Raw genomic sequence first — 26,459 nt, forward strand, 5'->3', positions numbered from 1 at the left:
TAAGTAGTTCAAAAATTAATGAACTAGTCTTGAAGTATCTGAAAACTATGATATAAAAAAGTTGCTCCCAACATTGATGAACAAGCGGAGTTCTGACTTACATCTTCATTGCTTCCCTCGCACTGTACTGAACCACATAAGGAAACCCGTCAGGCACATCCACGTGGGAACTACATTTGTCAGTTTTTTGGCTTGTCAGAAAAGCATATTGTGAGAATCAGCTGGCTGTCAAGAATTTACAGTAAAGAACAGTGCCTATATTTTTATACCTTTTGTGCCTCACCCCATTAATACACTTAAAATTTTGTTGTTTGAGAGGAAGGGAGGAAGGGAAGGAGGGAGGGAGAGAGAGAGAGAGAAAGAGATTGAGTGCATAAGAGCAAACTCCCATCTGCTAGTTAAATCCCCAAATGTCCAAAATGGCCAAGGTTAGGCCATGGCTGATGCTGGCAACTGCAAACACAATGCAGAACTCCAACGCAGGTGGCAGGAACCCAGCTATTGAGCCATGTGCACTGTCTCCCAGGATCTGCATTAGCAGGAAGCTAGGTTCAGGAGCCAAAGCTGGGAATCAAACTCATACACTCTCTCCAGTGTGCGACACAGGCATTTTTTTTTTTATTTCATAAATGTGAATTTACAAAGTGCAACTTTTGTATTGTTGTGGCTTCCCCCCCCAAACTCCCTCCCTCCCATGGCCCTCCCCTCTCCATCTCCCTCTCCCATCTTTCCCTTTATCGAGTTTCATTTTCAATTACCTTCATATACTGAAGATCAACTTAGTATATACTAAGCAAGGATTTCAACAGGCTGCACTCACACAACTGCACAAGGTATAGGGTACTGTTCGACTAGTAGTGTTTTTAAGTTTCATAGTAAAACACATTAAGGACAGAGATCCTACGTGGGGAGCATGTACCCAGTGACTCCCGTTGTTGATTTAACAATTGGCACTCTTATTTGTGACGTTAGCAATCACCCGAGACTCTTGCTATGAGCTGTCTAGGCTATGGAAGTCCCTTGAGTTCACCGACTCTGAACTTGTTTAGTCAAGGCCATGTCACAGTGGAGGTTCCTTCCTCCCTTCAGAGAAAGGCGCCTCTCTCCTTGATGGCCTGTTCCTTCTGCTGGGGTCTTGTTCACCAGGGTCTTTCATTTAGATTGTTTTTTGCCACTGCGACACAGGCATCTTAACTAAGCTAGATACTTGCCTCCATAGATCAGTAAAATTTGTAACAAGTTAACGTCTGTATATAAATACTCTCTCTGCCTTTCAAATAGAAGGAAAATAAGTAAATAAAAAATTTAAAATAAATAGAATACATATTATTTGGTGCCACAAAATTTTAAATACATGCTTATGAGAGATCTTCAAAAAGTTTATGGAAAATGCATATTATCAAAAAACTGCATGGATTTTCAAAATGATGTTTTACCAAAATAAACTTTTGATTCCATTTTCTCATGAATCTTTTGAAGTAGCCTCATATGGAACTGTACCCCAACAAGCTGCTAAACATTTATCAGCACCCCAGTCTCTTCAGACAATGAACATTGCAAATGCGCTAACTGCCAGGTCTGGTGCATTTCTTTCATCCAGCTCAGAGTGCAGGTGATCTGGATGTTGGGCAGTCCTTGCATCAGATACAGGTTGCAAGCTGGACTCTTGACTTTGCTATAGGTCTGCTGGCCTACACACCAAAGGACAAGTGGTCTCAGTGTGTAATAGTGGAGAAGTACAAGGCTGCCTTAACCAGCCCTTATTCAGAAAGGGCAGCTCTCAGTGAACCTGTGTGAGCTCTCTGGAAGGACCTCCCAAGATCCCTGTCTCCCCTCATCCTCTGGTTCTTCCTCTGATGTGATTTTGTGAAGGGGCCTTCTGGCTCACACCCCAAATGGCTAGAGTGGCCAGGGCTGGTCCAAACTGAAACCAGGCGTCAGGAGCTTCACCCAGGTCTCCCACATTGCTGCAAGGGCCCAAGCACTTGGGCCATCATTGGCTGCTCTCCCAGGCACATTAGCAGGGAGCTGGATTGGAAGTGGTGCAGCAAGGACTTGAACAGGCACCCATATGGAAGCTGGTGCTGCAGACAGTGGCTTACCCCGCAGTGTCACAGTGCCAAAAGTGCCCTTTTTAGGAGCAGCCAGTGCTCAAAGTCAGTTTCCAGGTAGTGTGGTTTTCAGTACCAAGGGCTGTTTTAGAGGTTTACTAGCCAAAGCCTGCTTCAGGCTGGTTTTGGAGGAAGAGAAGTACTTCGGAAATAGAGTTTCCTTAAACTTAGTGCAGTTTTGCTCTATTTGCCTTTGGAAAAGCCCAAGTTTAAGAAAAAAAAAAAGCCAAAAAAAGTGTTTCCCATATGCAGATGACAGACTGAGGACTCTCCTGTTTCACTTAAGATTTCTGTGCTCAGCTCACTGCCCTTGTCCTGAACTCAATGGCTGCTGTGCATGGACCCCTTAGAGGCAATGGGCTCCCAGGGGCGGGGCCACACCCTGGATCTCCTCACCACCAGCCAGGTGTGTGCCTCCTTCCAAGGGTGCATCAGCATGTAGGCTACTGTTTGTCGGTCATTATTTTTAATTGTTTCAAGTTTGAAGGACAGAAACAGTTGCCTTTGGGATTCTTTTCACCATAACTGGTAGACCAGAGGCAGGGTAAAATTTACTGCAGAGAAAAGGGTATTTCTTTTCTTTCTGCTTGCAGTCCAAGTAGCTTTATTTTGACATCATCTCTTTGGTCAGATTTTGCTGGAAGTAGTAATGCTATCACGCACCAATCTAACAGAATCTTGACTACCTTTCTTTTGATGCCATGTTCTCAGCCTGTTGCCTGCTTGGCCAACAAAGCAGGTGACCACTTGCTAAAATGTTCTGGCAATGCCTAGCAAAGATGACCAAACTTGCAGCCTTAGTCTCCAAGTCCTTAGTGCCCAAAGCCCCATTTCCTCCACAAAGTCCAGGCACATTGTAGATTTACTCAAAGCATCTCATTTTTAGACATCAAATTCTGTTTTCAGTTTGATACTATATTCAGCTCTAAATCATAGAAAATTGAAAACAATAGCTTAAACATACTACTGATTCTGCTTTCCATATAAAATGAGAAGCCTAGATTCACATGATCTGGAACTCAGGATAGAGCTCCACTATTGTGCTAGAGGGGTGCACCACTTTCAGCATTAAACCCACATTCTGGAGGAAAAAGAGTCAAAATAGTACACCCAGGACCGATGAAGTCTCTTTTTAAGAACTTTACTGGATGTCCTTTGAAATAATGGTAATAATAACAATGAATAATAACAATAGTAAGTTCTGGTAAAATGGATTCAGAAGATAGCTCCACAAATGAATATCTGATAAAGCCACACTTCAGATACATTCAGTTCAGATTTTTCTGTGAGTATAATTATCTTTTTACTATAACTGGAATCATTCCCAGAGACACTGTGCATTCAGTTGTCAAGGGCAACACTAATGTCAAGTTTTGGACTTTGGTAATCACAGGGGAACTTTTGCAAGAAGGGTTATAACAATCACAATAATCTATTGATGACTGGATAAGAAACCTGCCCCCATTGTACAGTCTTTGGAGCAATCGCTGCATTTTATAAATTCCAAAGAACTTCCCAGCTGGGATGCAATAATTTCATTTTCTCTAAAATATCAATGTAATCACAGAAAAGGGAAAATGGCCCCAGGAGAAGTCCTCTTACTATTGGCAGTAACATATGAAACTTTTCTCAGAAGGGAGGATTAATCATGTCATTGGAAAAGGCCCTAAGAAGTTGTTTGTGCCATCTTGGATAGATAAATGAGTATCCTAACCTTAAAAATATATCCAAGGAAGGTTTAAATTCTTCTTTTGCCGGCTTAATTATTATGGGCAGTGCCTTGAAGCATTGCTAAAAAGCATGGATGATGATCCTGTCAAGAGGTATTTACTGAGTGTCTATGCTTGTCACAAGATAAGAGAAACAAATAGGAGAGATGGTTTATGACGGCCAAAAGATTACAACCTTATTGAGAGACACAATATGGAGGAGGGAAAATGTGCTATGATATGGAATGATCTAAAGGGATTCCTGGAGGAGAGGACATGGTTGGGCTTTGATTCTCATAATCTGCAGAATGAATCCAAGATAGAGAACATGCACATGATTTCTTATCAAATTCCCCCTGTATCCCATTCCTGATGCCACTCGTACAAAATTCATGCCTTTTAATTCTGTTTTTACCAGGGTTCATGCTTTCATTATTTTCTACCTAAGTTAATACAGTAGAGCTTGAATTTGCCTCCACATCTGGGATCAGTCACTGAAGTCCTCAGCAATCTATACTGAGCACTGCACAAGAGAGAGATCTTTAATATATATCAAAGGACTTTTTCCATGTCTGGGCATAGTGAGTAATGGGAAGCTCTCACCTTCGATACAAAATGAAAGGCACTGTTGGAAAACTTGGTAATTGAAGAAACTAATGGTTTAATGAAATATTTTTAAAAATAAAAAAACGCAAAAATGTTATGGTAAACAAAAAGTCAAAAGTTTAAATAAAAATGGGATGTGATGGTGCCATGCTAAGCCATATTGGAGCCTGAGAGAAAACTAAAAATATGTGCCCTCGATGTGTTTCTAGAAATGATTGTTTTCCAGAACATCAAAATCACTGAAAAAATATTTAAAAGTTGAAAATTAGATATATTAAAACTTATAACATTGAGATCAAATACTTTGTTTATGCCAGAAATATAGTTTTGCCCTCTTGGCTTCAATGATTAATAAATTTATAGATTTAGAAATATACTTTAAAATGTTTTATTTATTTTCATTTTCTGATTGAGAGACACACAGAGATAGACAGATCAGCCATCCGGTGGTCCACTCTCCAAATGTCCTCTACAGCCATGGCTGGGTAAGGCCAAATATAGGAACTCAAATCTCTATCTGGGTCTCCCATGTGAGTGGCAGGAACCCAAGTACTTCATCCATCATCTGCTGTCTCTCGGGATGTACATTGGCAGGTACCTAAATCACAGGTGAGTAGTGAAGACTCTAAACAGACACTCTGATAAAGGATTTGGACGTTGAAAGCGGGTACCAAGTACCCGCCCCAATTCAGTACTATTTGTTTAAATGTATTTCTTGCCAGCGCCTTGGCTCACTAAGCTAATCCTCCACCTGTGGCGCTGGCACCCCGGGTTCTAGTCCCAGTTGGGGCGCCGGCTCTGTCCCAGTTGCCCCTCTTCCAGGCCAGCTCTCTGCTGTGGCCCGAGAAGGCAGTGGAGGATGGCCCAAGTGCTTGGGCCCTGCACCTGCATGGGAGATCAGGAGGAAGCACCTGGCTCCTGGCTTCAGATGGGAGACCAAGAGGAAGCACCTGGCTCCTGGCTTGAGATCAGCGTAGCTCTGGCCTTAGCGGCCATTTGTGGAGTGAACCAACGGAAGGAAGACCTTTCTCTCTGTCTCTCTCTCTCTCACTGTCTAACTCTGCCTGTCAAAAAAATAAATAAATAAAAAGTAAAATGTATTTCTTTCCTTGATGACTTGGCAAAAGTTTAATGCAATCTCTACTAAAATGTTTGACACAAACAAAAATATATTAAATTCCACAATATTGTAAAAAAAGATAGCAGCATTAGAATGGACACATTTGATTAAATGTATCCACATTGTGACCTAAGTTAACTAGATGAACATGACTTAGCTCATATATATGTTACATTTAATTTGGAATGTGAGTGCATTTTTTAAAGATTTACTTATTTATTTGAAAGGCAAAGTTAGAAAGAGAGAGAGAGAGAGAGAGAGAGAGAGAGAGAGAGAGAGAGACATCTTGCATCCACTAGAGCCTGACCAGCCAGGAGCCAGGAGATTTTTCCAGGTCTCCCATGTAGGTGAAAGGGTCAAAGCAGTTGGACCATCTTCCACTGCTTTTCTCAGGCGCACTAATAGGGAGCTGGATCAGAAGTGGAGCAACCAGAATTCAAATTGGTGCCCATGTGTGATGCCGGCACTGAAAGTGGAGGCTTACCCTTCTATGCCACAACACCAGCCCCATGAGTTCATTTTAATAATAAATGGGGGGGGGTGTCTCAAAAAGCCAGAGCCAACAGAGACCATGAGCTATCAAAGCAGCCTTGTCTGTGCACTCTGCTGCTGATTATCACTGCAATTGACAGGGAAATTCAGAATGGTGGGTCATTGGAAATGACTCCAATAGCGTTGATTCTAAGCATCTCAGCCTAAACCCAAAATGAGAATTTAACATGACATTCAATGTTTCCCAATTATTCTATATTTTTGAAGTTTATATTCTGAAAAGGAATGTTTCAAAAAATATTTCAATTTTAAACAAATGTTGCTAACAATAAATATCCACATAGTAAATGTTTCTCCCTGCTGGCTGATTTTATCTATAAGTGCTTATGAAATGTACCCTTTATTTTCACTTGGTATAGAATAGGGAACTGGTTTTGGATATAATGGGATAGCATGTACACCAAGGTTGAACTTGGTCATTGACTATAAGAATGGGCCATAGGGTCAATAACCAATAGTAGGCAGTACTTTTTAAAATAATTTTATAATTAAAACTTTACTTACTTTATTTATTTGAAAGGTAAAATAACAGAGAAAGGGAGGGGTAGAGCGGGGGGGGGGGAAGGAAGGGAGATAGATGGATTGATTGATTTTCCATGTGTGGATTTACTCCCCAAATGCCCACGATAACTAGAACTGAGCCAGGCCAAAGCCAGGAGCCAGGAAATCCATCCAGGTCCCCATGACGGGAAATCAAGCACTTCAGCTTTGAGCCACTGCCTCCCAGCACATCAGCAGGAAGCTGGATCAGAAAGAGGGGGTGGGCCTCAATCCCAGGCATTCCGGTATGGGATGTAGGCAACCTCAGCTTAGTCCACTGCACCACAACCCCAAACCCAATAGTCACTTCTTCAAACTATCTTACAGTGTAATACCCACAAATTGCTACTTCTGTGCCATTTTTAAAAGCCTGTTCTTTAGAACTCCATATTTAACTACATAAAGTACTGATTTACGTGACACTACTAATTGGTAGTAATTGCGTGACAACTCTAATTGGTTTCTCACTATGCAATAGCACCTATAGGTGATATGGTAGTAGTGTGAGCACCAGTGACTCTTCGGTTAAGACCTGGGTCCTGTTGGTAGTACCTTAGCAGGTGTAACAATTAGCTGGAGCATGCCAAAGGTGAACTGTGCTAGAAATCCATTGTGGTGAGCCAATGTTGGGAGTAACTAAAGGCACATCTGGAAATGACTGCTCAGACATCATGTTCCAGATGAACGAATTCTCTTAAAGCAACTATGTTTGACCAACTAGGGAAATAGAAATTTAATTCAAAAATGAGGGAGAAAATGTGCTTTGCTGTTATTCCTGTTTTGGAGTAGATTCAAGGAGGGTTGACCCTGGAAAGAATGTAATTTGATGTCTGAACTGTTTAATTCTGGTTTTCTTTGCTGAGTCAACTGAGCCAAATTAATCCTAAGCATTAAATGATTGGAGCTATGGTTTGGATTTGATTTCTTCCCTAAGGGTTCAGCTATTGCAAGCTTGGTACCCAGGGTGGCAATGTTAAAAGGTATGAGACCTTTAAAAGGAGGGGGCCTACTGGGAGGTCATTAGGTCAGGGTTAAGGGGACATTATTGCAAGGCCTTAAGTTTGTTTTTTTTTTTTTTTTTTTTGAGCCCTGGTTCTCATGAGGCAGTTATTATAGAAGAACAAAACTACCCCCCGTCTCTGTCTTCCTGTCTCAGCATATGAACACTCCTCTGGCCCCTGCTCCTCTAGTAATGCCCTCAACCATGATGTGCAGCAGCCAGGGGGTCCTCCTAGTTAGTACTATGCTGTTTGACTATTAGTTTCTAAAACTGTAAGCTAATCAAAAACTGTTTTCTTCATACAGTGCCCAGCCTCTGGTGTTTTTCTAATCGATATGGAAAACTGACCAATACAATTGGACGTACTCACTCGTCTGGTTTATGTTGTGCTGCCCCGTAAGAAGTTTACATTTTCCCGAGATGCCTGCTAAGGGCTGTTTGTCAGAGAATCTGCATAGCCACAGTCCCCTGTGTTCTCCCAGACATTTGCTGTCTTTTTCTCCCTCGTACAGACCAGTTATTTCCCAAGGGTGAGATGGTTTTGAGGTGCTGAAACTTTCACTAGAGGTTAATATTTTGTGGCTCTGGTCAAAGGATTCTTTTTTCCCCATCTGGTTTCCAATGTACTCTTGGCCATTTCATCTATTTCTTAATTCCAGTTCTGAAAAGGCCAAGTAGAACTGTTAACGCTCATATTCAACAAAAACATCTGTTACAGGCAGTTGCTGACTGACTGGTAATGTTCATCTTCCCTGCCAGATCTAAATTGGACCTGGGAGAATTTCCACATTTGCTGGTAAACTATTAAAGGCTCCATACTGGGGCATTTTCCTGAGAGAAGAAACAGCTCACATAGCTCTTCTTAACGCCTATGAGTAAATTGCCCTCAAGTGGTAAACTGTGACTTCTTGTGGGAGGGAAAAGAGCCTTTCACAGATTGGGATTTCTCTTGCTCTAGCTAATGAGCTAATTCTTTCCCCACTGTTGAATCTAGCAGCCATATACACCTGTGTCCACATAGTCTGCCTCCCCTCATTAGAATGGGCAAACCCAATCCATCCGCACCACTTGGACACAGAGTCCACTCCTTGCTCTTCTGCTTGCAGACTGTGTCCACAGTCCTTTCTTCTCCATCGAATTTTCCCCCTTTCCTGAATCCTTCACGTTAGAATACGGGGAATCTGTAATGTCTCTGAGTTAAAAACAAACCTTGATTTTATATCCCCTGTAATCATGTACGATTTTTTTGTTTTCCTTTTATTGTGAAATCTCTTAAAAACATTCTGTATACTTCCTGTTTTCTTCACCTTGTGTTCTAGCCTCAGTCCACACAAATCAGATTGCTGTCAGCATAACTCCACTGAAACCTGTTTTATTAAGGTCTCCGATGGCTACAGTGACCATATGTTCTCGTTTGCCCAGGACTGTTCCAGTTTACATTGTCTTGGAAAAATATAAATAACTTTTTCACTTTTAAAAAATTGTGGATGGAACTATAAATTACATGGACAATAAATCATCCAGCCAGTGACTGCCATCTTGCGAATTTTAGTGGTCACTTCTCCATTAGCTTTCTCAGTTTCCTTCCAGGGCTTCTCCATGACCTTGAACAGGAGGTGCACTGCCAGCTTCTGCCTCAGCTCTCTCCTCTCTTCTCTCCCCACATTCTCTCTGGACTTGGACTAGGCTAGTCTCATGGCTGTCAATACTGTAAATATTATGATAATTCACAAATTTATGCCTCCATCTCCGACCTGGTCCCTGAACTCTAAACTCACCTTTCCGGTCTATGTTCCACTTGTGTGTCTAACAGGCATCTCAACTTTGACACGCGCCAGTTAGATACACAGTGAGTTCCTCTCCATGCTTTCCCTATTGGTCCCCAGGGCTCCCACTCTCTTGAATTGGCATCACCATCCTCTCAGCGGCTGAGGTCAAACACCTTGCTTCATCCTGGTATTTTCCTCTGTTCGTCACAACCCATATCCTAACCTGTCATCGCCCTCGTGACTTCTCTCCATAGAACGAGTCACCCTCTGCCCTCACCAGGACTCTCAGTAGTCCTCCTGCTTCTACTCCTGCCCCTCTGCAGAGCAACCACAGTGATAATTGCCAATAGGGTGGCGGGTAGTTACTCTTTAGATAAAAGCCTATAATGGTTTCTCATGTAACAGTGAGAATATAGACTTCAGCCCATTGCCTAGAAAGCCCTGGTTTCCTCCATTTCTTTGAACTCTTCTCTAATCAGTCTTTGCCTTGCTCTCTCTTGTCTGTTCCTCCACAATGGCCTTTAAGCTGCAACTCAAACATACCAGACTTCTTCCGCCTTTGAACTTGCAGTTTTCCTCCACCCTAGAAATAATTCTGAGGGCTGGCGTTGTAGTATGGCGGGTAAAGCCTCTGCCTGAAGTGCCCTCATCCCATATGGATGCTGGTTCCAGTCCTGGCTGCTCCATTTCAATCCAGCTTCCTGTTAACACCCTGGACAAGCAGTGGAGGATGGCCTAAGTGCTTGGGCCCCTGCACCTGTGTGGGAGACCTGGAAGAAGCTTTTGGCTCCTGGCTTCAGTCTGGCCCAGCCCTGGCCCTTGTAGCCATTTGGAGAGTGAACCAGTGGATGGAAGATCTCTCTCTAGCTCTGCCTTTCAAATAAACCTTAGAAAAAAAAGAAAGGGTTCTGCTGTGTTTCCTAATGAATTCGCTCTTACTTCATTCAAACCTAACCCATATAGGTAATATAGTACTATCATCACTCTCTATCCCCTTGTAGACATTAATTTTTCTTTCTAGCACTTATCATTCCCCCAAAAAATATTTTACTTGGATAGGCTTATTTTCTACCCTCTGTAGAAGGGAGGTGGTAGTTTGATCCAGTGCTTAAGAACCAGCTTGGGATGCCTGCATCCCAGCTGCCTTAGTTCAGGTCCCACATCCTTGGCTTCTGGTCCAGTTTCCCTGGTACTGTGTACCCTGAGGCAGCAGGCAATATCTCAGGTACTTGGGTCCCTGGACGCAGTGAGAATCCTGGCTTGAGCTCCTGGCTCCCACCTTTGGCCTAGCCCAGCCCCAGCTATTGTGGGCATTTGATGAGAGAACCAGTAGATGGGAACTCGCTCACTCTGTCTGCTTCTCAAATTATAAAAAAAAAATAGAACAAGATATTGTCTGTATTGTTCACCCCTGTATTCATAGTTTCTATTTTAGCATCACAAAAATTAGATGCTCAGTAAATATTTGTTGAGTGAATGACTGAATCACCATTTTCACTTTAGTGAATTCAGAAATCTGAGTGCTTTGCATTTCATCAGGTATCTTCTGCTCTCGGGTATTTGTGGACTATTTGTTCCATTATTTGCAATTCTTCTTTTATCTAATTGAGTGATTCTCTGTATCCTGTAACCTCCCAGGAAGCAATGATTGAAGGAGCTAATTAATCTAATTTAGCCAAAAAGCTGCCCAGCAGGGTGACTGACTTTCTTATGTCCGTTTTAGCCAGGCAAATATACGCATGGTAATGGTAAAGAAAACAGTGGATTTCCCAGATCTCTTCCTTGCTGGTTGCTTTCCTAATCTCCACATATATCCGGATTTGGTTTCTCGTGGCACTGTATGCCTATCCTTAGGTTGAAGATTGGAGTGGGAAATAGAGTGAGGAAAACACATAAAAGTGGCCTTCAACAAATTCATGGAAATGTTTTTTATGAAGAAGGTATGTATGGGCTCAAACTCTATGCACCAAAATAAACTCATATTAACTTGGTAGAACGTGCATGAGCAGGATCTGGCTGGAAGCACAGAGGGAGAAGACGTTAGTATGGAAAGAGTCTGTTTCAGAGCAGCATGAGTTCTGCTAAAACTGAAACAAGAGCAAATATCAAATTGATGATGAAGCTTCGGTGGAAGAATGGCACAATCATTGATGCTTTAAAAGGAAGGGTTTTGAGTACAGTGCCGCCTCCGGAGTCAGAAGTTTACAAATGGACAACTCATTCTAAGAGACAAGATGATGTTGAAGATGTAGGCTGCAGCAGTAGGCCAGTCACATTAATTTGTGAAAAAAAAAAAATCAATGTTGATCATGCCCAGATGGAAGAAGGAATGATGACCCTTACGACCAGCAGCAGAAACAAGAGTCAAAATCATAGGTATCTCCATGGTCCCGTTTACACAAATATGAAAAAATTCAAATGCAGCACATTTTCTGCTCAGTGGGTATCAAAACTACATTTATACCAGCTGCAGATAAGAATAGTGCTTTGAATGGAAATGTTCGACTAGTGGGATCAAGATCCTGAAGCATTCCCTGAAAGAAATGTATCTTGAGATAAAACACAGCCTTCTACTACAATCCTGAAGATAAGGGTAAACAAACCATTGGCAACCAACAGGTAGAAGTGCTCCAGTCAAAGCAAAAGTGAATTGGTCAAGACAAAGGTTGTGATAATAGATTTTTGCTTATTGACATTCTGGAGAGCAGTATTATCTGCTATTATTAGGAGAGTTTTTCTAAATTTTATTTATTTATTTGAAAGGCAGAGTAAGAGAAAGACAGGGAGACCACAGAGAGCTTCTATCTTCTGGGTCACTCTCCAAATGCTCACAATAGCCAGGGCTGGGTCAGTCCAAAGTCAAGAGCCAGGGACTCCATCTGGGTCTCCCACATGGGTGGTAGGAACCCAAATATTTGGACTATCATCTGCCTTCCTGGGCCCATTAGCAGGAAACTGGGTCAGAAGCAGAGTGACTAGAATTCGAACCAGGCACTCCACTATGGGTTGTGGACATCCCAGGTGGTGACTTAACCCGGAGCAACACAATACCCATCAGTAGCAGAAAAGTCCCTAGGAGAGTTCACCAGGGCGTCTCACCACAGCAGTGTTCCTGTGCGTTTCTCTCCTCAAACAAGGGTGCTTTTGTGAAAGTTCCAGTGGGAAGTCCTGGGTGTCCCTCCTGCAGTCCTGATTTCACTCCTGACTCCTTTTGATTTCCTAATCTTACCACATGATCAGATTCCAGGCTCCTCAGTTATTTTGGGATGGACTACATGGCTGGTGTCTTGCTTACAAAAGTGTCGTGAATTTGGTGGAGTTTGTGATGAGAAACAGTTTATGTTTTTACTTTTATCACAGTAAAAAAAAAAAAAACTTTGAGTTAGAATATTTATTTCATATATCAATAGGGAATTATCTGAAAAACAATTTAAGAAAGCAATCCTATTTCCAAGAGCTCAAAAAAAAAAAAAAAAAAAAAAAACCAGGAATAAGTTTAGCTAAAGCACTGAAACATTTCTACAACCAAAACTGTAAATTATTGACGAAAGAAGTTGAAGAGGACATGAAGAAATGGAAAGACATCCATGTTCATAGATCTGAAGACTCAATATTGTTAAAATGTCCATATTACCCAAAGTGATATATAGATTCAGTGTAATGTGTATCAAAATACAAATTACATTTTTCACATAACTAGAAAAACAATACTAAAATTTGGATGCAACCACTAAAGACCCAAAAAGGCCAAAGCAATTTTGAGTAAAAATAACAAAGCAGGAGGTATTACAATGTGTGATTTTAAAGTATGTTACTGAGGGCCGGTGCTGAGGCTCAATAGGCTAATCCTCCGCCTTGCAGCACCGGCACACTGGGTTCTAGTTCCTGTTGGGGCGCCGGATTCTGTCCCGGTTGCCCCTCTTCCAGGCCAGCTCTCTGCTGTGGCCAGGGACTGCAGTGGAGGATGGCCCAAGTGCTTGGGCCCTGCACCCCATGGGAGACCAGGAGAAGCACCTGGCTCCTGGCTTCGGATCAGCGCGGTGCACCAGCCGCAGTGCGCCAGCCGCGCCGGCCATTGGAGGGTGAACCAACGGCAAAGGAAGACCTTTCTCTCTGTCTCTCTCTCTCACTGTCCACTCTGCCTGTCAAAAAAAAAAAAAGTATGTTACTTAGGCCGGGGCTGTGGTGTACCAGGTAAAGCCGCAACCTGCAGTGCTGGCATCCCCTATGGGTGCTGCTTCGAGACCCAACTGCTCCACTTCTGATCCAGCTCTCTGCTATGGCCTGGGAAAGAAGTAGAAGATGGCCCAAGTCCTTGGGCATGGAGACCCACCCTGCATGGGAGACCTGGAAGAAGCTCCTGGCTCCTGGCTTTGGAGTGGCTCAGCTCCAGCCATTAAAGCCTATTGGTGAGTGAACCAATGGGTGGAAGACCTCTCTCTCTCTCTCTCTCTGCCTCTCCTCTCTCTGTGTAACTCTGACTTTCAAATAAATAAATAAATCTTTAAAAAATTTAAATATATTACAAAGATGGAGTAATTAAAATAACATGTTATTGGTTCAAGTCAAATACATAGACCAATGGAAGAGAATAGAGACCAGAGCAGTAAACCCAAGTACCTATAACCAGTCGATCTTTGAAAAAGGTGCTAAGATCATGCACTTGTAAAAGGACAGTCTTCTCAGTAAATGATCCTTGTAAAACTGGATACCCACATGAAGAAGAATGAAATTAGAACATTATCCATCACCATATTTTAAAGGAAACATTCAAAATAGATTAAATAAATAAATGTAAGAGCTGAAATTTTGAAAGTTCTAGGATAATACATACGGGAGGTGCTTTAGGATGTTGGAATGGGCAAGAGTTTTTTGGATCAGATGTTAAACACACAGAAATGAAAACAAAAATAGACAAATTGTCTTTCTTTTTTTTCCCCCAGAAATATTTTATTTAAGAAATATAAACTTCATGCATTCCATAAATACAACTTAAGGAACATAGTGATTCTTCCCACCATAACCACCCTCCCAGCCATACTCCCACCCTTCTTCCTCCTCTGTCTCCTATTCCCATCTTATTTTTTACTAAGATCTTTTTTCAATTAAATTTATACAGATATGATTAACTCTATACTAAGTAAGGAGTTCAACAAATAATATGAAAAAAAGAACAAAAAGGCTGTTCCTCAACAGTTGAGACAAGGGCTGTCCAAAGCCATTGTATCTTGAAGTGTCAATTTCACTTCTTTTTTTTTTAATTTATTTATTTACTTGAAAGTCAAAGTTGCAGAGAGAGAGAGAGAGAGAGAGAGAGAGAGAGAGGGGTGTCTTCCATCTGCTGGTTCACTCCCCAGTTGGCCACATTGGCCAGAGCTGTGCCAATCTGAAGCCAAGAGCTAGGAGCTTCTTCTGGGTCTCCCACATGGGTGCAGGGGCCCAGGGACCTGGGCCATCTTCTACTGCTTTCCCAGGCCAGAGCAGAGAGTTGGATCAAAAGAGGAGTGGCAGAGGCTCGAACCAGTGCCCATGTGGGATGCCAGCACTGTGGGCGGCAGCTTTATCTGCTATGCTATAACACCAGCCCCATCACTTCTATAGATTACCTTTTAGGTGCTCAATTAGTTATCATAGATCTGGTAGAACATATTGTATTTGTCCTCTTGGAATTGGCTTATTTCACTAAGTATGATGTTTTCCAGTTTCATCCATTTTGTTGCAAATGACAGTATTTCATTTTTTTAACCACTGTATTCTATGGTGTATGTACCCAATAATTTTTACCCAGTCTTCAGTTGATGGAGATTTGGGTTAATGCTATATCTTAGCTATTGTGAATTGAGCTGTGATAAACATGGGGGTGCAGATAACTCTTTTATTTACTGATTTCATTTCCCTTGGGTAATTTCCCAGGAGTGGGATGGCTGGGTCATATGGTAGGTCTATACTGAGATTTCTGAGGTATCTCCATATTGTTTTCCACAGTGACTGTACCAGTTTACATTCCCACCAACAATGGATTAGGGTACCTTTTTCCCCACATCCTTGCCAACATTTGTTGTTTGTTGATTTCTGTGTGAAAGCCGTCCTAATTGGAGTGAGATAAAACCTCATTGTGGTTTTGATTTGCATTCCCCTGATGGCTAGTGATCCTTAACATTTTTTCAAGTGTCTATTGGCAATTTGGATTTCCTCTTTTGAAAAATGCCTGAGTCCTTTTCCCATTTCTTAACTGGTTTGTTTGCTGTGTTGTTGTGGAGTTTCTTGATCTCTATATATTCTGATCATTAATCCTTTATCAGTTGCATAGTTTGCAAATGATTTCTCCCATTCTGTCAGTTGCCTCTTCACTTTGCTCAATTTTTTTTTGCAGTGCAGAAGCTTCTCAATTTGATGTAATCCCATTTGTTAATTTTGGCATTGCCTGCCTGTGCTTCTGAGGTCTTTTCCAAGAAGTCTTTGCCTGTGCCAATATCTTGCAGGATTACCCCAGTGTTCTCTAATGATTTGATGGTCAGATCATAGATTTAGGCCTTTAATCCATTTTGAGTGGATTTTTGTGTAAGGTGTAAGATAGACAGACAAATGGTATTTCATCAGACTAAAGAGCCTCTGCTAAGAAACGAGAAAATCAACAGAAGAAAGAGATTACCTTCAGAATGGGAGAAAATACTTATCTTACATATCTGACAGGGGGATAATAACCTGAATATACAAATAACCCACCAGCAAAAGAAAAAATAATCAGATTATAAATGGGCAGTAGATCTAAAGAGACATTTCTCAAAGGAAGCTATACAAATTGCTAGTGGGTACATAAAAAATGCTCAATATCACTAATCATCAAGGAAATGCAAATCAAAATCACAATGAGGTATCACCTCACCTTATTATCAAAAAGGCAAAAAATAGATGCTGTCAGAGATTTGCAGAAATGATAAATTTTGCATATTGTTGGTAGGAATATAAATCAGTACAGCTATTGTGGAAAGCTGTATGGAGATTCCTCAGAAAACTAAAAGTACAACTACTATGTGATCAGGCAACTCCACAACTGGGTATATATCTGAAGGAAATGAAATCTGTATGAAATCTGTTGTGGAAACATCTGTACTCCCATGTTTGCTGCCATACTTTTCACAGTAGCCAAGAAATGGAAAGAACCAAAGTCTCCATCCACTGATGAATGGAAAAAGAAAACATGCTACATACACAGAATGGAACACAACTCAGCCGTAGAAGATGACATCTTGTCTTCTACAACAACACAGTGTGCTGGAGGGCATTATGATAAGTGAGAGAAGCCAAACACAGAAAGACCAAAGACCTCACTCCTATGTGTAGTCTGAAAAAAGAGGTGATCCCATAGAAGTTAAAATTAGAGGTGGCTACCAGAGACTGGGGAGTGGGGACAGGAAAGTTTCATTAGCAGATACCAACTTACAGGTAAAGAAGAGTAAAAAGTCCTGGCATTCTACTACATAGTAGGAGCACTGGAGATAAAGCATAGGATTTTTAATGTTTTCACCATAAAGAAATGTTAAATGAGGAAATAGGTATATGTACTCTTATCAGACATTATACAGTAGGTATATATACATATATGTGTGCGTGTGAGTATGTGTGTGTTTGTGTATCAAAATATCACATGGTATTCCATAAACATGTACATTTTTGTGTTACAAATTTTCAATCAAAATTTAATAAATGACAGTATAATTTATAAAGATGAAATTTTAAAAAGATTTATTTTTTTGAAAGGCAGAGTGACAGAGAGGGAGAGATAGAGAAAGAGAATCTTCTATCTGCTGGTTCACTCCCTAACTGGCTGCAATGACCAAGGCTGGACCAGGCCAAAGGTAGGAGATAGGAACTCCATCCAGGTCTCCAACGTGGGTGTCAGGGGCCCAAGCACTTGGACCATCTTCCACTGCCTTCCCAGTTTTGTTAGCAGAGAACTGGCTCAAAAGTGGAATAGCAGGGACTCAAACCAGCTCTCAGACATGAGATGCTGGCATTGCATCCTTCGACTTCACCTTCTGAGTCACAACACCAGCCCCAGTGATAACATGTTTCAAATCTGAATATAGTTTGTTAAAATAGTTGCTGATAAATTCTCATGTGCAGTCATTGAAAACATATTCTAATGCCTACACAATGATAAAGGAAAATGATCTTCTTATTATGATTCAAGGATTATAAACACCTTGCATGTGTCTGTGTGTCTGGAAAGAAAGACACCAAGATGTCACAAAAGTTGCATCAAATGATAATTCTAAAAGATCACTTTTATTCTACTTTATTTTCTATCATAGATATCTTGTGGGGCCAGCACCATGTGCAGTAGGTTAATCCTCTGCCTGTGGTGCCAGCATCCCATATGGGCACCAGTTCTAGTCCCGACTGCTCCACTTCCCATCCAGCTCTCTGCTATGGCCTGGGAGAGCAGTGGAAGATGGCCCAAGTGTTTGGGCCCCTGCACCCACAGGGGAGACCAGGAGGAAGCACCAGGCTCCTGGCTTCAGATCGGTGCAGCTCCGGCCATTGCGGCCATTTGAGGAGTGAACCAACGGAAGGAAGACCTGTCTCTCTGTCTCTCCCTCTCATTGTCTGTAACTCTACCTCTCAAATAGATAAATAAAAAATCTTTCAAAAAAAGATATCTTGTAATTTGTAAATTTTTAATGAGTATGCAATACTCTTAAATAAGAAAACTGTATCAATTTGCATCTATTTATGTAGCATTTTAGTAAAACATGATGGTTTTTCTGAAACATGCTACATTTTTCTTACACATTTCACCCATATGAAAGTGAGTGTGCTTTACAGAGGTCACCAACCTCTAAATTACTCATGTAAATTGTTCAGGATGGAATCTCTAAGAATATGCAGTCTAAAAACATAATTTGAATTAAGGTATAAACACCACAGTACAGGAAATTGTAAGAATTTGTTCACCCTTAAAAGAGATCACAGTGATGGAATGATACAATTACAGTTCTTGTTCACAATCCAGATGCCCTAGTGCCTATAACTCATCAGGTCCATGAGGAGTTAACTTCCAGAAAAAAAATTATTAAGTAACATGAATTGTGACATATCTCTTCCACTATACCTTCCCCCCATCTCTGAAAATATCCAGAATTTGCTTTAAAAGCTGTGCAAAAATGGCAACATCCCCCACTCCCCAATACAGATAAAAGATTAAGGGAGGGAATGAAAGATGAAGCAGCAGATGAGATAATAGACAAGATAATTACTGAGTTTTAAAAGCCTTGGATTTATTTTTAAGATGTAAGAGCTCTATTTAGAAAAGCCCATAGCTAACTTTATGTGAATCCTGAATGGATTGTTCTGAAACATGTGAATAGTAATGAAATGAAGGAAAGCAGTGTTTTATCCCAGCTGGCCCCATAGCTAAGGTGGCCCAGGGGTATTCTGTGCACATGCAGAGTTAATGCCACTGATCTCCCCATGGGTAAATGGGGACTTGTGTTGCTGTAGGACAAGTTACTCCCCCCTTCTCTCTCTCTCTCTCTCTCTCGCTCTGATTTTACTGTGTGACCTAAACAGTAAAATTGCTGTTATTTCAGGAGAACTAGAAAACTTCTTTCTGCACCTCTTTCACTTACTCCCCAAGAGAGGAAAGTCACTTAGCTGTAAGGCGGAGAACACATTGACCCTTTTCCTATGCTTTTGTTTTCTAGAATAGAACTTGACCCTTGGCTCTGGAATCAGCCTCTCAGTCAAATCCATCGTTCTCTGCACTGCCATGCTCTGGCCTACAGCTACGAGTCTGTGGTTTCTATATTTTCCCTATAAAATTGGATGGCAAATAACTACCCATGGTCTCCACTTAAGGCCTCCTAAATGCTTAAAAGCTGATCTCTTAGCCTCTACCTGTCTATAGTGTCTATTTTTTCAAGCGGTTCTGAATTTGGAGAGGGAGTAAGGTTTGGCCACAACTAATTTCAGAGAATCCCAAATTACGTATTTCTTGAGTGGTCTTAATTTACACTAACTTGACCATATTATTTTGGGATGGATCTCTAAACACAATTCAAGGCTAAATATTTTTAGCCTTGCTGTTCTTGCTAATCATGCAAAAGGTTGTGGTTCGGGCCACAGAATGTACTCCAATGGACATATATTCTAACTGATGATATGTGCAGGTATGATTTATGTGAAAGTGAGATTCTAGAAAACAATCTCAACATGCTTGGGCAGAATGGATTGATGAAGGGTGACTTTAGGATTAGAGAAAGCATTGTGGCTTCTTGGAAAAAAAGAATGAATTAAAATTTATTTTGGAAACTCATTGATAAAGCATTTTAATATCACTTAGTGAGGATCCATATATGAGTGGCAGCAGTATGCTCGAAATCTACCATCCCCTTGACTGGAAGGTGATGTTTGTCCTTACATATGGATAACACAGCCTACTTTTAAAAGCAAATGATATGGTACCTGAGTCTCGATCCTCTAAGACATAGATGCCAAGACAGAATTAAACAAAGGGGGCTGGCGCTGTGGCTCACTTGGCTAATCCTCCACCTGCAGGGCTGGCATCCCATGTGGGCACCGGGTTCTAGTCCTGGTTGGGGTGGCAGATTCTGTCCTGGATGCTCCTCTTCCAGGCCAGCTCTCTGCTGTGGCCCGGGAGGGCAGTGGAGGATGGCCCAAGTGCTTGGGTGCCCGCACCCGCATGGGAGACCAGGAGGAAGCACCTGGCTCCTGGCTTTGGATCGGCACAGCTCTGGCCATGGCCGCCATTTGGGGGGTGAACTAATGGAAGGAAGACCCTTCTCTCTGTCTCTCTCTCTCACTGTCTAACTCTGTCAAATAATAAAAAAAAATAAAGGTTTTATAAGGAGAAATACTTGTGAATGAAAATGGGAAGGGAACTGGAAAAAGATGAGAGTTGCACATGGGATGAAGTTCTGGTGCCGAGTGAGGGAGAGAAAAGGCAAAGACTGGGGATTGCTTTGAGGCATAGCCTCTGACACCATCATCCCATGTGTGCTTCAGTTCGAGTCCCAGCTGCTCCACTTCCAATCCTGCTCCCTGCTAATGTTCCTGGGAAAGCAGGGGAAGAGGGCTCAAATACTTGGGCCCCTGCACCCACATGGGAGACACAGATGAGGCTTCTGTCTTAGGCATGGCCCAGCCCAGGCAATTGCAGCCATTAGGGGAGTATATGAACAGATGGAAGATCTTCCTCTCTGTCTCTCCCTCTCCCTCTCTCTCTCTCTCTCTCTCTCTCTCTCTAATTCTGCCATTCAAATAATTAAAATAAATCTTTTTTGTTAAAAAACACAAAGTTGAATAGAAGCATCCTAGACAGCAAGTATGTCCCTAGGAATGGGTCTATGCATGTATCCCTGCCCTGCTCAACCACTGATGGAGAGTACTGGGGGAAGTGTGACCTGGGTGAGAGTCACAGATGTGATGGTGAACTTCAGAATGCCACACACTGTAATGCCCTGGATGAAACTACTCCTCCCAGGCAGGGATTTACAAGGCTTCTCACCATGGTCACTAGATTCAGGATTTAGCAAACAAAAAGACCAAAACAAAAATGGATTTCAAAGCTGTATTCCCATTGTAGTTCGCAAACACTACCCTGCCAGTGGAATATTATTTCCACTTACCTAGAAAAGAACTGATTAAGAAATTCACTGTTTGGAGTATGCTATCATAACTGAGAGTCAGAGGAACGACGAAGCTCAAGGGACCTTTGGAATTGACCAAGAATCAATCTTTTGTGACCTCTAGGGTGAGATGCTGTGCACGGTACTCCACAGTGTTCTTTCAGCACAGAAACTGTGTACTCTGAATACTTAGTGCCCTGTTACCTGCTAAATATGTGACTCCCCAGTATGTGGGAGTGTGTGTGTGTGTGTGTGTGTGTGTGTGAGAGAGAGAGAGAGAGAGAGAGAGAGAGAGAGAGAGAGAGAGAGATGGAGAGAGGGAGAGAGAGAGAGAGAGAGAGGGAGAGAGGGAGAGAGAGGGAGAGAGGGAGAGAGAGAGAGGTAAGAGGGCCGGGGAGAGGGAGTGAGAAATGTGTGGTGTTGAGGAACTGGGGAGAGAAGCAGGGAGAGATTTGAGATCCCTAGGGCTCCAACACATGTCAGTATTCAGTCAATAGCTAGCTGGCACATGTGGAGCTAAATTTAAACATATGTTTTTGGTTTAAGAAACCTTGTTCTGACTGCCAAAGGAAGAAAGGATCTTAAATTTTTCTTTTAACCATCCTGAATTTATAATAGGGTGGTCTTATGAAGCAAAACATAATAAAATGCATTTATCGGAAACACATTTATGTTTGTACCAGAAGGACAGGGTCGTAATAATTTATCTAGAAGTTTTATGGTGGATTATGCTAGGCATTTATTTCTCAAAGCTTTTGCATATTTCACATAAGCCTGTGTAATGTAATTTTTACAATGGGCTCCTCGGATAAATCATATTTACTATCACTGAGATCTTTTTTCATCCAAGTATGTGAGGATACGGTGGTGTTCTTTGTTGTAAAGCTTAAATCTGAAATGGCTTATGGGGTACAGCCTCATCACATCTTCTGATTTTATCATGCAGTGGGGTGGGGCACAAAAGTTCTCTAAAGTGGATATTCTAGGTAGGAAGTGCGCTCTACATACAGTAACTCTCTGATCACCAAGGTCACCCAAGGGCAGGATATTTGGTTTTCAGAAGTCTCCCTCACTAAATAGCCTTTCCTTAGTTTTGTGCTCTAGCATTTCACCCTTGACTTGAGTTGGTGAAAATTTTAAAAAGGGATCTGTGTAGGGGCAGGTGTTGTGTTGTGACAGCTGGGGCTAACTGGAGGCCTGATGAGGGGACGAGGCTGCCTCCAGGGGGCCTCCCCACCCCGCCCCCATGTACATATTGTACTTGTGTACATTTTGTATATTCTGGGGGTAGGGCCGCCCCCTGTATCATAGCTGAGGCTGGAGCTCACAAATGAGGAGGAGGACTTAATGCTTCTTTGGGGCTGGGAAACTTATTTATTGACAGTCTATGTATGGCACAGGAAAGAGGCGGAGACAGGGTTGTGGCACCCTGGTGATGTGGCTCCTGTTACTCTTTTTATCTTGAAATAAACAGATTTAGCCACAAAAACCCCCGTGTGAGATACCCATATTCATATGGAGTGCCTGGGTTCAAATCCCACCTGTGCTTCTGATCCAGCTTCATGCTAATATGGCTAGGACAGTAGCAGATGATGGTCCAAGCACTTGAGTTCCTGCCACCCACATGAGAGACCCAGATGGAGTTCATGGATCTGGGCTTCAGTTCAGCCCAACTCTCACTGTTGTTGGGTATTTAGGGAGTGAACCGGCAGATGGAAGATTCCTCTCTTCGTCGCTCCCTCTCTCTCTTAGTCTACCTTTCAAATAAATAAAATAAATCTTTAAGAAATAACTGTGTGTAACTTGCTGATTAATATTGCAGGGCTATTGTTGAGGCTATTGTCTATTATATTAAAGTATCACACTTTGGAGAAATTCCTTACCTGTCTCAATTCTTGGAAATACTGTATTTTTTAAAAAATTTTTTGTCAGGCAGAGTTAGCCAGTGAAAGAGTTATAGACTGAGAGAGACAGAGAGAAAGGCCTTCCTTCCGTTGGTTCACTCCCCAAATGGCCGCCACGGCCAGCGCTGCACCAATCTGAAGCCAGGAGCTGGGTGCTTCCTCCTGGTCTCCCATGCAGGTGCAGGGACCCAAGCACTTGGGCCATCCTCCACTGCCCTTTCGGGCCACAGCAGAGAGCTGGACTGGAAGAAGAGCAACTGGGACTAGTACCCGGCACCCCAACCAGGACTAGAACCTGGGGTGCTGGCACAGTAGGCGGAGGATTAGCCAAGTAAGCCACAGCGCCGGCCAGAAATACTGTATTTTCTAACGCACCTGATAATGTTTCCTTCACAGGTACTTTGAGTCTTCATTATTCTGATCATGCTTTCCTGTTTGCTTTGGCCACTAGGAAGCTCAAAGGCAAATTTACTTCTAGTTTGTTTTTTTTTTTTTTAGATTTATTTACTTATTTGAAAGTCACAGTTACACAGAGAGAGGAGAGGCAGGGAGGGAGGGAGGGAGGGAGGGAGAGAGAGAGAGAGAGAGAGAAAGAAAGTCTTCCATCTGATGGTTCACTCCCTAATTGGACGCAATGGCCGGAGCTGCATCAAACCGAAGCCAGGAGCTTCTTCCAGTCTCCTGTGCGGATACAGGGGCCCAAGCACTTGGGCCATCTTCCACTGGTTTCCCAGGCCACAGTAGAGAGCTGGATTGGAAGTGGAGCAGCTGGGTCTCGAACCGGCGCCCATATGAGATGCCAGCACTCCAGGCCAGGGGGTTAACCCGCTGAGCCACAGCCCTGGCCCCATATTTCTAGTTTTTAACCATTTGTTGACTTTACAGTGCACATGTCCTAAATATACTCTAGAAAAGTTCTGTAGAAAAGTTGTTTCATAACTTGATGTCATCAATTTGTTTGCAATCATAGCAATTACCTTCTAGAAAAATAGGTGGACCTAAGTAAAAATAGTGCTGTGAATTTTTTGAAGTTCTACACTGAACCTGACATCAAACCTAATTCCTTCCAGACCACAGCATTATCCTTTCCTTTTTCTCTTGATCTCCGGACTGAATAGGGAACAGTAGCTCACCATTAAAAAGAAGACAATTAATCAACAGCAGAGCACCTCATCAGAAAACACACCTGTGACTTACTAAGTGAGGCTATGAGTTGATCTTAACAACAGATGTAACAACACATAATTGTGTGCATGATATTGTATATAACAGGATATCTTGAGAACCACCCAGTGATGAACAAAGACAGTGGTGACATTGCACCTGGTTTTCCGCTCCTGCCTCTCCCTCTTGCAGAGCTGCCATGTTGACGACGAGTTCTCTAGAAGCACATCTCTCGTCCTTGCGTTGCCTCTGACTGAAGTACCCGAACTCCTTCTTTTGTGTGTGTGCACTTTTACTTCCGAACTCTCAGCCTCTGCTTCATCGTCCTCCCCAGGTTGGCTTTTCTGCCTCAGTTTCTTCTTGTCCTCCACATCTTCAACACTGCGCACAGTGACATCTGATGCTCTTGTTACACAGCTTCTTTTTTTTTTTTTTTTTGAGAGGCCATTACACACTTACAGAGATAAAACTAACAATACGAAGGATGTATTGTGCAAATCTTTTTAAAAGCCTACAAAAACAGCAGAAAAAATCAATTAGAATTTCCATGGCAACTACCAACAATTTTATATGCAAGAATGAAATAAAGAAAGAAAAGAAACAAAATAGAAAACACAGGGACTGATACAAATATCATCGAGTGTTTGTGAAGTAAACACTGTAGAGTGAAACCTCATGAAAATTGATTTCATTTCGGTAAATGAAATTTAGTTTAACTCTTTATTGAAATTAGCTAGGTATATACTGTGAAATGAAATGTTATTGATGTACTTATAATACTGATTTTTCAGTTAAAACAGTTTTTGGAAACCAAGGTTAGATAGATCAGGTGAACAATTAAAACACATGATGTGTAATTTCATAATTAGAGGCACAGTAAAGCATGACAAGATATAAAAGCAAAAGTAAATGGTGGAGATTAGAAAGGAACATCAGTTCCAGGACATGTGACATTGGGGTTTCAGTTCTGACCTTTATTTATTTATTTATTTTTTTAAATTTTTTTTTATTTTTTGACAGGCAGAGTGGACAGTGAGAGAGAGAGACAGAGAGAAAGGTCTTCCTTTGCCGTTGGTTCACCCTCCAATGGCCACCGCGGTTGGCGTGCTGTGGCCGGCGCACCACGCTGATCCGATGGCAGGAGCCAGGTGCTTCTCCTGGTCTCCCATGGGGTGCAGGGCCCAAGCACTTGGGCCATCCTCCACTGCAGTCCCTGGCCACAGCAGAGAGCTGGCCTGGAAGAGGGGCAGCCGGGACAGAACCGGCGCCCCGACTGGGACTAGAACCCGGTGTGCCGGCGCCGCAAGGCGGAGGATTAGCCTAGTGAGCCGCGGCACCGGCCCTGACCTTTTTGAGTTAAGATATCAACTCCCACACCCTAGGTCAGTGTTTTTCTTTCTCTTTCTTTCTTTCTTTCTTTCTTTTTCTTTTTCTTTTTCTTTTTCTTTTTCTTTTTCTTTCTTTTTTTTTTTTTTTGACAGGCAGAGTGGACAGTGAGAGAGAGAGAGAGAGAGAGAAAGAGAGAGAGAGAGAAAGGTCTTCCTTTGCTGTTGGTTCACCCTCCAATGGACACCGCGGCCAATGCACCGCGCTGATCCGAAGCTAGGAGCAAGGTGCTTCTCCCGGTCTCCCATGGGGTGCAGGGGTCCAAGGACCATCCTCCACTGCCTTCCCGGGCCACAGCTGAGAGCTGGCCTGAAAGAGGGGCAACCGGGACAGAATCCGGTGCCCCGACCAGAACCTAGTGTGCCAGCGCCACAAGGCAGAGGATTAGCCAAGTGAGTCGCGGCGCCCGCCAAGGTCAGTGTTTTTCAGCCCTGCCCGAATGTCAAAATCATCTGGGATATCCAGATCTATGGATCTCAACTTGACTATGTCTAGAATCCAACTGATGCCTATCAAGTTAGACTAACTGGGAGGTGGAGCAGGTGTGTGGTGCCATGGCTCAGGCCACTTGGCATGACGGCGTCCGATGCCAGAGTACCTGGTTGGAGTTCCCACTCTGCAGCCAGTGATGGCTGAGTAGACTCCAGCCACCCATGCAGGAGGCCTGCATTGAGTTCCCTGGGTCATCCTTTTTTGCTCATAAGGAAATCAGGATTTAGAGCAATTTCAGTCAGGCATTGGGGAGTAAGCCAGCAGAATAGGAAATCTCTATCTCTCTGCTTCTCTGCCTTATGAACCAATAAATCAGAATTTCTGAGAGTATAACGTGGACATTAGTGTGTTTGAAAGCTTTCACGTGATTATATATGTAATTCACATTGAGAACTGAAGGAGAGGCCATCCCTTAGCCTATTAGTGCTCTTTACCTGCTCACCGTAACACCAGGA

Source organism: Lepus europaeus, chromosome 12, assembly GCF_033115175.1.
Source record: "Lepus europaeus isolate LE1 chromosome 12, mLepTim1.pri, whole genome shotgun sequence".
Lineage (NCBI taxonomy): Eukaryota > Metazoa > Chordata > Mammalia > Lagomorpha > Leporidae > Lepus > Lepus europaeus.